General features: G+C 42.8%; 1 non-coding gene across 1 annotated transcript; it reads left to right on the top strand.

Moving 5' to 3' along the window:
* The first annotated feature begins 6254 nt into the window (after positions 1 to 6254).
* On the top strand, positions 6255 to 6361 carry LOC135149790 (small nucleolar RNA R71). The gene has a single exon (XR_010288005.1). It is a non-coding gene; the product is annotated as a small nucleolar RNA R71 (small nucleolar RNA).
* The last annotated feature ends 1064 nt before the right edge of the window (positions 6362 to 7425 follow it).

The raw sequence follows: 7425 nt of genomic DNA, 5'->3' as shown, positions 1-7425 counted from the left end.
TCTCCCATCGGTTCGGAGCTCCTCTCCGTCTGAGAAGTACCAGCTCCAGAAGCTCTAGTCTGCTCTCTCCTAATAAATTCTGGACGTCCCCCTGGCATCTCATCATATAAGTACCCGAGGCCTCGAGGGTGGGGAACTCCCTCCATCCCACTCCGTCATCCGACTGATCGCCGAATGATCAATAGGTGCTGCTGGCAACTGTAATTGCTCGTTGGCTGGCCAACAAACACCACTTGATCGACAGAGCTTCGTCACAATTGTGCCATATGGAATGGCACCTGTGGTTCCTCCCTGTAAGAACCTCAGAATCCCCTGATGAATAACATGTCCCAGATCAATATACTTGCCCGAGACAATCCCAAAGAGCAGAATAGCTCTATCCACCGTCACCTCATGCCCATGTGAAGATGGCATGATGTTAGCACAGATGAAGGCGTTCCACGCCTTCGCATACCGGTTTAACGCGGCTGCAGGAAACGAAACATGTGCCGGCAAAGGAGGTGCTGTCATCTTCCAAGTCGTGTCCGGCACACATATATCATACACCAACCGCTCAAGATCAACCGGATCATCATCAAACCGGTGTTTGGCACGCCCGATCCTCTCAACAACCCAATCTTCTTCATTACGGCGCTTGGCACGCCCCCAATCACTCTACGGATCGCCTCCGCACTATAATCCACACGGATTCCTCGCACCACCGTGAATCCATCGCGATTCTCCTTGGCATTAGCATAAAACTCTCGAATAATAGCCAAGGGAACTGCCTCCGGAGCCTCGCAAAAAGACTCCCATCCCCGTTCTTGAATCATGTTCAAGAGCTCACCATCTTCCGCCGTGGGTAGGAATCCCCTCTCCTTAACTATCGACTTATTCATAAGCCGTTGAAACTCGGTTCGTGCACCATCGGAAGTGAATTCAACCTCACCCATCGAGGAAGAATCGCTAGATGTAGGAGCTTGGGTGCTTGGTCCTTGTGATCTTCGGGCTCTTTTGGGTGCCATTGATAGAGATTTAGAGTTGCAAGAGGTTTGTGTGTAGTGGGTTTGAGAGATTTGATGGTGGTTATGTGTATGGATGTGTATATATATATGTAGGGTTTATAGAATTAGAATAGGAATTGGAGATGGGTTTTGTGTTTATATAAGGATATGAGAGCTGAGTTAGGGTTATAGAGGATATATTTCGGGCTAGGCATGCAAAATTAGGATTGTGGGCTTTTTAAAAACGAAAAGAAAATATTTTTGGGAGAAAAATCGAGCTCCTGGACAGTCAGTAGCGCGGCCGCGCTAAGTGTAGCGCGGGCGCGCTGTTCACTTTAGCGCGGGCGCGCTGGACACTAGCGCGGGCGCGCTAGTGTCTGACATCCAGGGCTGAAATTTCTCGATTTTTGTGTTTTTGAGGTTTACAATGGTACAAAATGGTTCCAATGCGTGGGTTGCCTCCCACGAAGCGCTTGTTTAACGTCGTTAGCTCGACGTGAAGTCCAGAATTAATCCGATTCCGATTGAAGAATCGTGGTTTGTACCTCACGATTCACATTTCCGCCAAAGTAAGGCTTCAACCGTTGACCATTAACCTTAAATGATTCATCCGGTGATTTTGCATAGATCTCTACCGCACCGTGGGGGAATACCGTCTTGACCGTAAACGGCCCCGACCAGCGTGACTTGAGTTTCCCTGGAAACAGCTTCAACCGAGAGTTATACAATGGAACCAATTGTCCTACCACAAAAGATTTTTGTATCATCCGCTGATCATGCAATCTTTTCACCTTCTCTTTGTAGAGTTTGTTACTTTCATAAGCACGGAGGCGGAACTCCTCCAACTCATTGAGTTGAATCATGCGTTTCTCTCCAGCTAACTGTAAGTCGAAATTCAACTTCTTTAGTGCCCAATAAGCTTTATGTTCCAATTCTACTGGTAAGTGACAAGCCTTCCCAAACACTAGCTGAAATGGAGAAGTACCCAACGGTGTTTTGTAAGCTGTTCGATAAGCCCAAGCAGCCTCGTCTAATCGCAAGGACCAGTCTTTCCTAGAAGGGTTAACCACCTTCTCTAATATGCGTTTGATCTCTCTGTTAGACACTTCAGCTTGACCATTCGTTTGAGGATGATAAGCAGTAGCAACCCGGTGATTGATATTATACCTCGTCATCAAGGTTGTGAATTTCCGATTGCAGAAATGAGAGCCTTCATCACTGATAATGACTCTAGGGACTCCGAAACGGGTAAAGATTTGTTTTTGAAGAAATTGCAAGACCACCTTAGCATCATTTGTAGGTAAGGCTTTCACCTCCACCCATTTAGACACATAATCAACTGCTAATAGAATATACTGGTTGTTGCAAGACGAAACGAACGGTCCCATAAAGTCAATACCCCAAACATCGAATATTTCGACTTCCAAAAGCATTTTAAGAGGCATTTCATTCCTCCTAGAAATATTACCTGTACGTTGACATCGATCGCAACCCAACACAAACTGATGAGCATCTTTAAACAGAGTTGGCCAGTAAAAACCTGCTTGAAGTACCCTCTTTGCTGTCTTCTCTCCGCTATAATGGCCTCCATAACCAGTGGAATGGCACTCGCGCAAAACTCCCTCAACTTCATTATTAGGGATACACCGTCTGAGAAATTGATCGACTCCTTGTTTAAACAAAAAGGGTTCATCCCAAATATACCATTTCACATCGTGAAGGAATTTCTTGCGTTGAGCATAAGAGAATTCTGGAGGAATGACCTTACTCACCAGATAATTTACAATGTCAGCAAACCATGGCTCTTCGGCCTCAGCCCTAAATAACTGTTCATCTGGGAAGAATTCATTAATTAGAGTGTTGTCGGTAGTTTGTTTGCTATGATCTTCTAGTCGGGATAAATGATCCGCTACCTGATTTTCTGTGCCCTTCCGATCTTTAATTTCTACATCAAACTCTTGGAGTAATAGAACCCAACGAATTAGCCTTGGTTTGGAATCCTTCTTTGAAATGAGATACCGAATGGCTGCATGATCAGTGAATACCACTACCTTTGTTCCAAGAAGATAAGACCTGAACTTCTCAAAGCTAAAGACAATAGCTAGAAGTTCTTTTTCAGTAGTAGTGTAGTTCAATTGTGCATCATTTAATGTTTTGCTGGCATAATAGATAACATGAAACACATTACTTGTACGCTGGCCCAGTACAGCTCCTACAGCATAATCACTGGCATCACACATCAATTCGAATGGTTTACTCCAATCAGGTGCAGTGATGATAGGTGCTGATGTCAACTTCTTTTTCAAAATTTTAAATGCTTCCAAGCACTCTTCATCAAATTTGAATGGAATGTCTTTCTCTAACAGATTGCAAAGAGGTTTGGAAATTTTTGAGAAGTCCTTGATGAACCTCCGATAGAAACCTGCATGACCAAGGAAACTTCGGATGCCCTTAATCGAGAGTGGTGGAGGGAGATTTTTAATTGTTTCCACTTTCGCTTTATCAACTTCCAGTCCCTTGGCAGATACTTTATGTCCCAAAATGATTCCTTCTTGCACCATGAAATGGCATTTTTCCCAATTGAGAATCAGATTAGTTTCCACACAGCGCTTAAGAACCATTCTCAGATTCGTGAGGCATTCGTCATAAGATGTTCCAAATACAGAAAAATCGTCCATGAATACCTCCACATTGATGCCGATCATCTCTGAGAATATTGCCATCATGCACCTTTGAAAAGTGGCTGGTGCACCGCATAAGCCAAAAGGTACTCTTCGGAATGCAAATGTACCATAAGGGCATGTAAAGGTTGTCTTTTCTTGATCCTCCGGAGAAATAGCAATCTGATTATAGCCAGAATACCCATCCAACAGGCAATAGAATTCATGACCAGCCAACCTGTCAAGCATCTGATCAATAAAAGGCAGAGGGAAGTGATCCTTCCTAGTAGCTTTATTCAGCTTTCTGTAGTCCATGCAAATCCTCCAACCAGTGACAGTTCTAGTTGAGATGAGCTCCCCTTTTTCGTTGGCTACTACTGTCATGCCTCCTTTCTTAGGCACGCATTGTACTGGACTCACCCATGAGCTATCTGAAATTGGATATATGATACCTGCATCGAGCCATTTAAGAATCTCTTTCTTTACAACCTCCTTCATGATAGGATTTAACCTTCTCTGTTGTTCCACTGACGGTTTGCTTCCTTCTTCAATGAGAATTTTGTGTTGACAAAAAGATGGACTGATTCCCTTGATATCAGCTATAGTCCACCCAATTGCTGTTTTGAATTCCCTTAGCACCCTCAAAAGTTTTTCCTCTTCCTCACCTGACAAGTTAGCTGCAATAATAACAGGAAGAGTAGAACCTTTACCAAGAAAAGCATACCTCAAGTGATCCGGTAGCGGTTTAAGTTCAAGTTTAGGTGCTTCGATCACTGATGGTTGTAGTGGTTTATGATCTTCCTTTTGTTCCTCCAAGCCAAGAGATTCGACAGGTGGTTCAAAATTCCTTCTCCAAGGTGATGAGTTAAGATGATGGATTTCTTCCACTTCTTCTTCACTGTCCAATTCCTCATCATTGGTAAGGATTGCTTCCAATACATCATTCTGTAAAACCCGCTGGCTATTAGCTTCTGCTGTAGTATCAAGTACATCCATACTGAAACAAGATTCCTCATCAGTTGGTAATTTCATTGCATTGAATACGTTGAACGTGACCGTCTGATCTTGTATTCTCATTGTAAGTTCCCCTTTTTGGACATCGATCAATGTTTGCCCGGTGGCTAAAAAGGGTCTACCCAAGATGATAGGAATTCTTTTGTCTTCTTCAAAATCAAGAATCACGAAGTCGGCTGGAAATATTAATTGATCAACCTTGACTAGCACATCTTCAATTATACCCCTCGGATATGTGATCGAACGATCAGCCAGCTGTAAAGACATGTTTGTTGGCTTGAGCTCTGGCAAGCCAAGTTGTGTGAAGATAGATAGAGGCATTAGATTGATGCTAGCTCCCAAGTCGCATAGACACTTATCAAAAGAGAAATTCCCAATAGTGCAAGGGATAGTGAAGCTTCCCGGATCTTTAAGCTTAGGTGGTAATTTTTGTTGAAGCACAGCACTACATTCCTCCGTTAAAGCCACTGTCTCTAACTCCTCGAGCTTTAGCTTTTTTGAAAGAATACCCTTCATGAACTTGGCATAGCTAGGCATTTGCTCGAGTGCTTCAGCAAACGGGATGTTGATGTGAAGCTTTTTGAAAACTTCAAGGAATTTACCAAATTGCTTATCCAGCTGCTGTTTTTTTAACCTCCTAGGAAATGGAGGTGGTGGATATAATGGTTTTGACACCGGAGCAGCTGCAGGGATAGCCTTATCCTTTTCAACAGTAGGGTTGATGCCAATTGTATTCGAAGGAAGTTCTGCTGGAATTTCTTGCGGTTCATCATTCTGATCTTGTACTAATGTTGAGGTAGGCCCTGTTGTAGTTTTTCCAGATCTCAGCGTAATGGATTGGACTTGCTCTTTAGGGTCCCTCTTACCTGGTACCTCTGTATCACTAGGGAGATTCCCCTGTGGTCTGCTTAGTAAAGCATTAGCTAACTGACCGACTTGTGTCTCCAAGGCTTTTAAAGTTACTGCCTGACTCTTGTACATGAGCCTTAGCTCTTCCATGTCAGACCTTTCGTTAGCTGATTGCCCATGATTCTGAAATCCCGGAGGGTGATATGGCTGTTTAGGTGCATACTGTTGTGAAGTTCCAGCCTGACTATACTGTTTAGGTCCCTGTTGAAATCCTTGTTGAGGCTGATTATACCCCTGATTATTACTCCAGCTGAAATTCGGATGATTTCGGTTGTTAGGATGGTAAGTAGCTGGAGCAGGCAGTTGACCTCTCTGAAAGTTGCTCACAAATTGTGCTGATTCACTAGAAATGGCACACTGATCAGTAGCGTGAGTACCGGCACATAATTCGCAAATTAAGATTGGCTGTTGAATTCCTTGGTGAGCCAGAGAATCGACTTTCATCGTGAGAGCCTTAAGTTGAGCAGCAAGAGCTGTCGACGTGTCAAGATCAAGAACTCCGGCTACCTTCCCTTGAGTAAGTCTTTGAGTAGGGTTCTGATATTCATTAGCAGCCATCATTTCAATAAGATCATAAGCTTCTTCATAACTTTTAGCCCATAGCGCACCTCCAGAAGCAGCATCAAGCATAGGTCTGGATTGAGGTCCAAGACCATTATAGAAACAGTTTATTTGCATCCAATCCGGCATGCCATGATGGGGACACTTCCTTAGCATCTCCTTATATCGCTCCCAGGCTTCACAGAATGTTTCTCCTGATTGTTGAGAAAATTGAGATAGAGCATTTCGTAGTGCAGCAGTCTTTGCCATGGGGAAGAATTTAGTGAGAAATTTCTGAGCTAGATCTTCCCATGTAGTAATCGAACCAGATGGTAAAGAATGTAACCATCCCTTAGCCTTATCTCTCAGTGAAAATGGAAAAAGCCTTAGCTTCACAGCATCATCAGAGACGTCATTAAATTTGAAAGTGTCACAAATCTCTATAAAATTACGTATATGCATATTAGGGTCTTCAGTAGGAGAACCCCCATACTGTACCGAGTTCTGGACCATTTGAATAGTTCCTGGTTTGATTTCAAAGGCTTTGGCTGCGATTGCAGGCCTGACAATGCTTGACTGGATATCATCGATCTTTGGCATAGAGAAATCCTTCAATGCCTTACTGTCTGGTTGTGCTTCAGGTTCCGTCATTGTTTCAGAATCAGAAGAAGAAGTAGAAGATGAATCAATTGCTTTCTTACGGGTTTGAGAACGTGTTTGCATAAACGCGACCCAAGTACCTGAAATAAAGAAAAGAAAAGAAGAATGAGAAGAGAATAAAATCCTAGTCAGTGAATTTTAATGCACACTGATGACAAGTACATAAACTAATTAATTAACACCGAGTCCCCGGCAGCGGCGCCAAAAACTTGTTCGCAAAAATCTACACGCAAGCGCACGTGATCATAAGTAATATATTTGTTCGTTCTCACAGAGACTGGTGAATTAAGAATACGCACCTATGCAACAATGTATGATCAATCTTCACTGCCAAGACAATTAACAAGGATGGTTTCTTTTATACTAATGACTAAATTTACTAATCAAATTCAGAATAGGAAAACACATGGGATTCTAATTTCATTATCGAATTCATCTAGAATTGAAATTACTGATTAACATGCGACTGTTGATCCTAATCAGACAACACGAAAGTAATACATGCCAACTCTCGTTGCACACATATCATACCAATCAAAATCCACAATTAAGATAGAAATCTCATGGACACCAACAAAACTCAGACCCTATATCTCTATAGCGGTAGTGTAAGCAGAGAGGTTTAATAGCAAGTCGTCTATCGTGATTACACAGGGTGA

The sequence above is a fragment of the Daucus carota genome, chromosome 9 (assembly GCF_001625215.2).
Source record: "Daucus carota subsp. sativus chromosome 9, DH1 v3.0, whole genome shotgun sequence".
Classification (NCBI taxonomy): domain Eukaryota; kingdom Viridiplantae; phylum Streptophyta; class Magnoliopsida; order Apiales; family Apiaceae; genus Daucus; species Daucus carota.
This window is presented reverse-complemented; position numbering and strand designations above follow the sequence as displayed.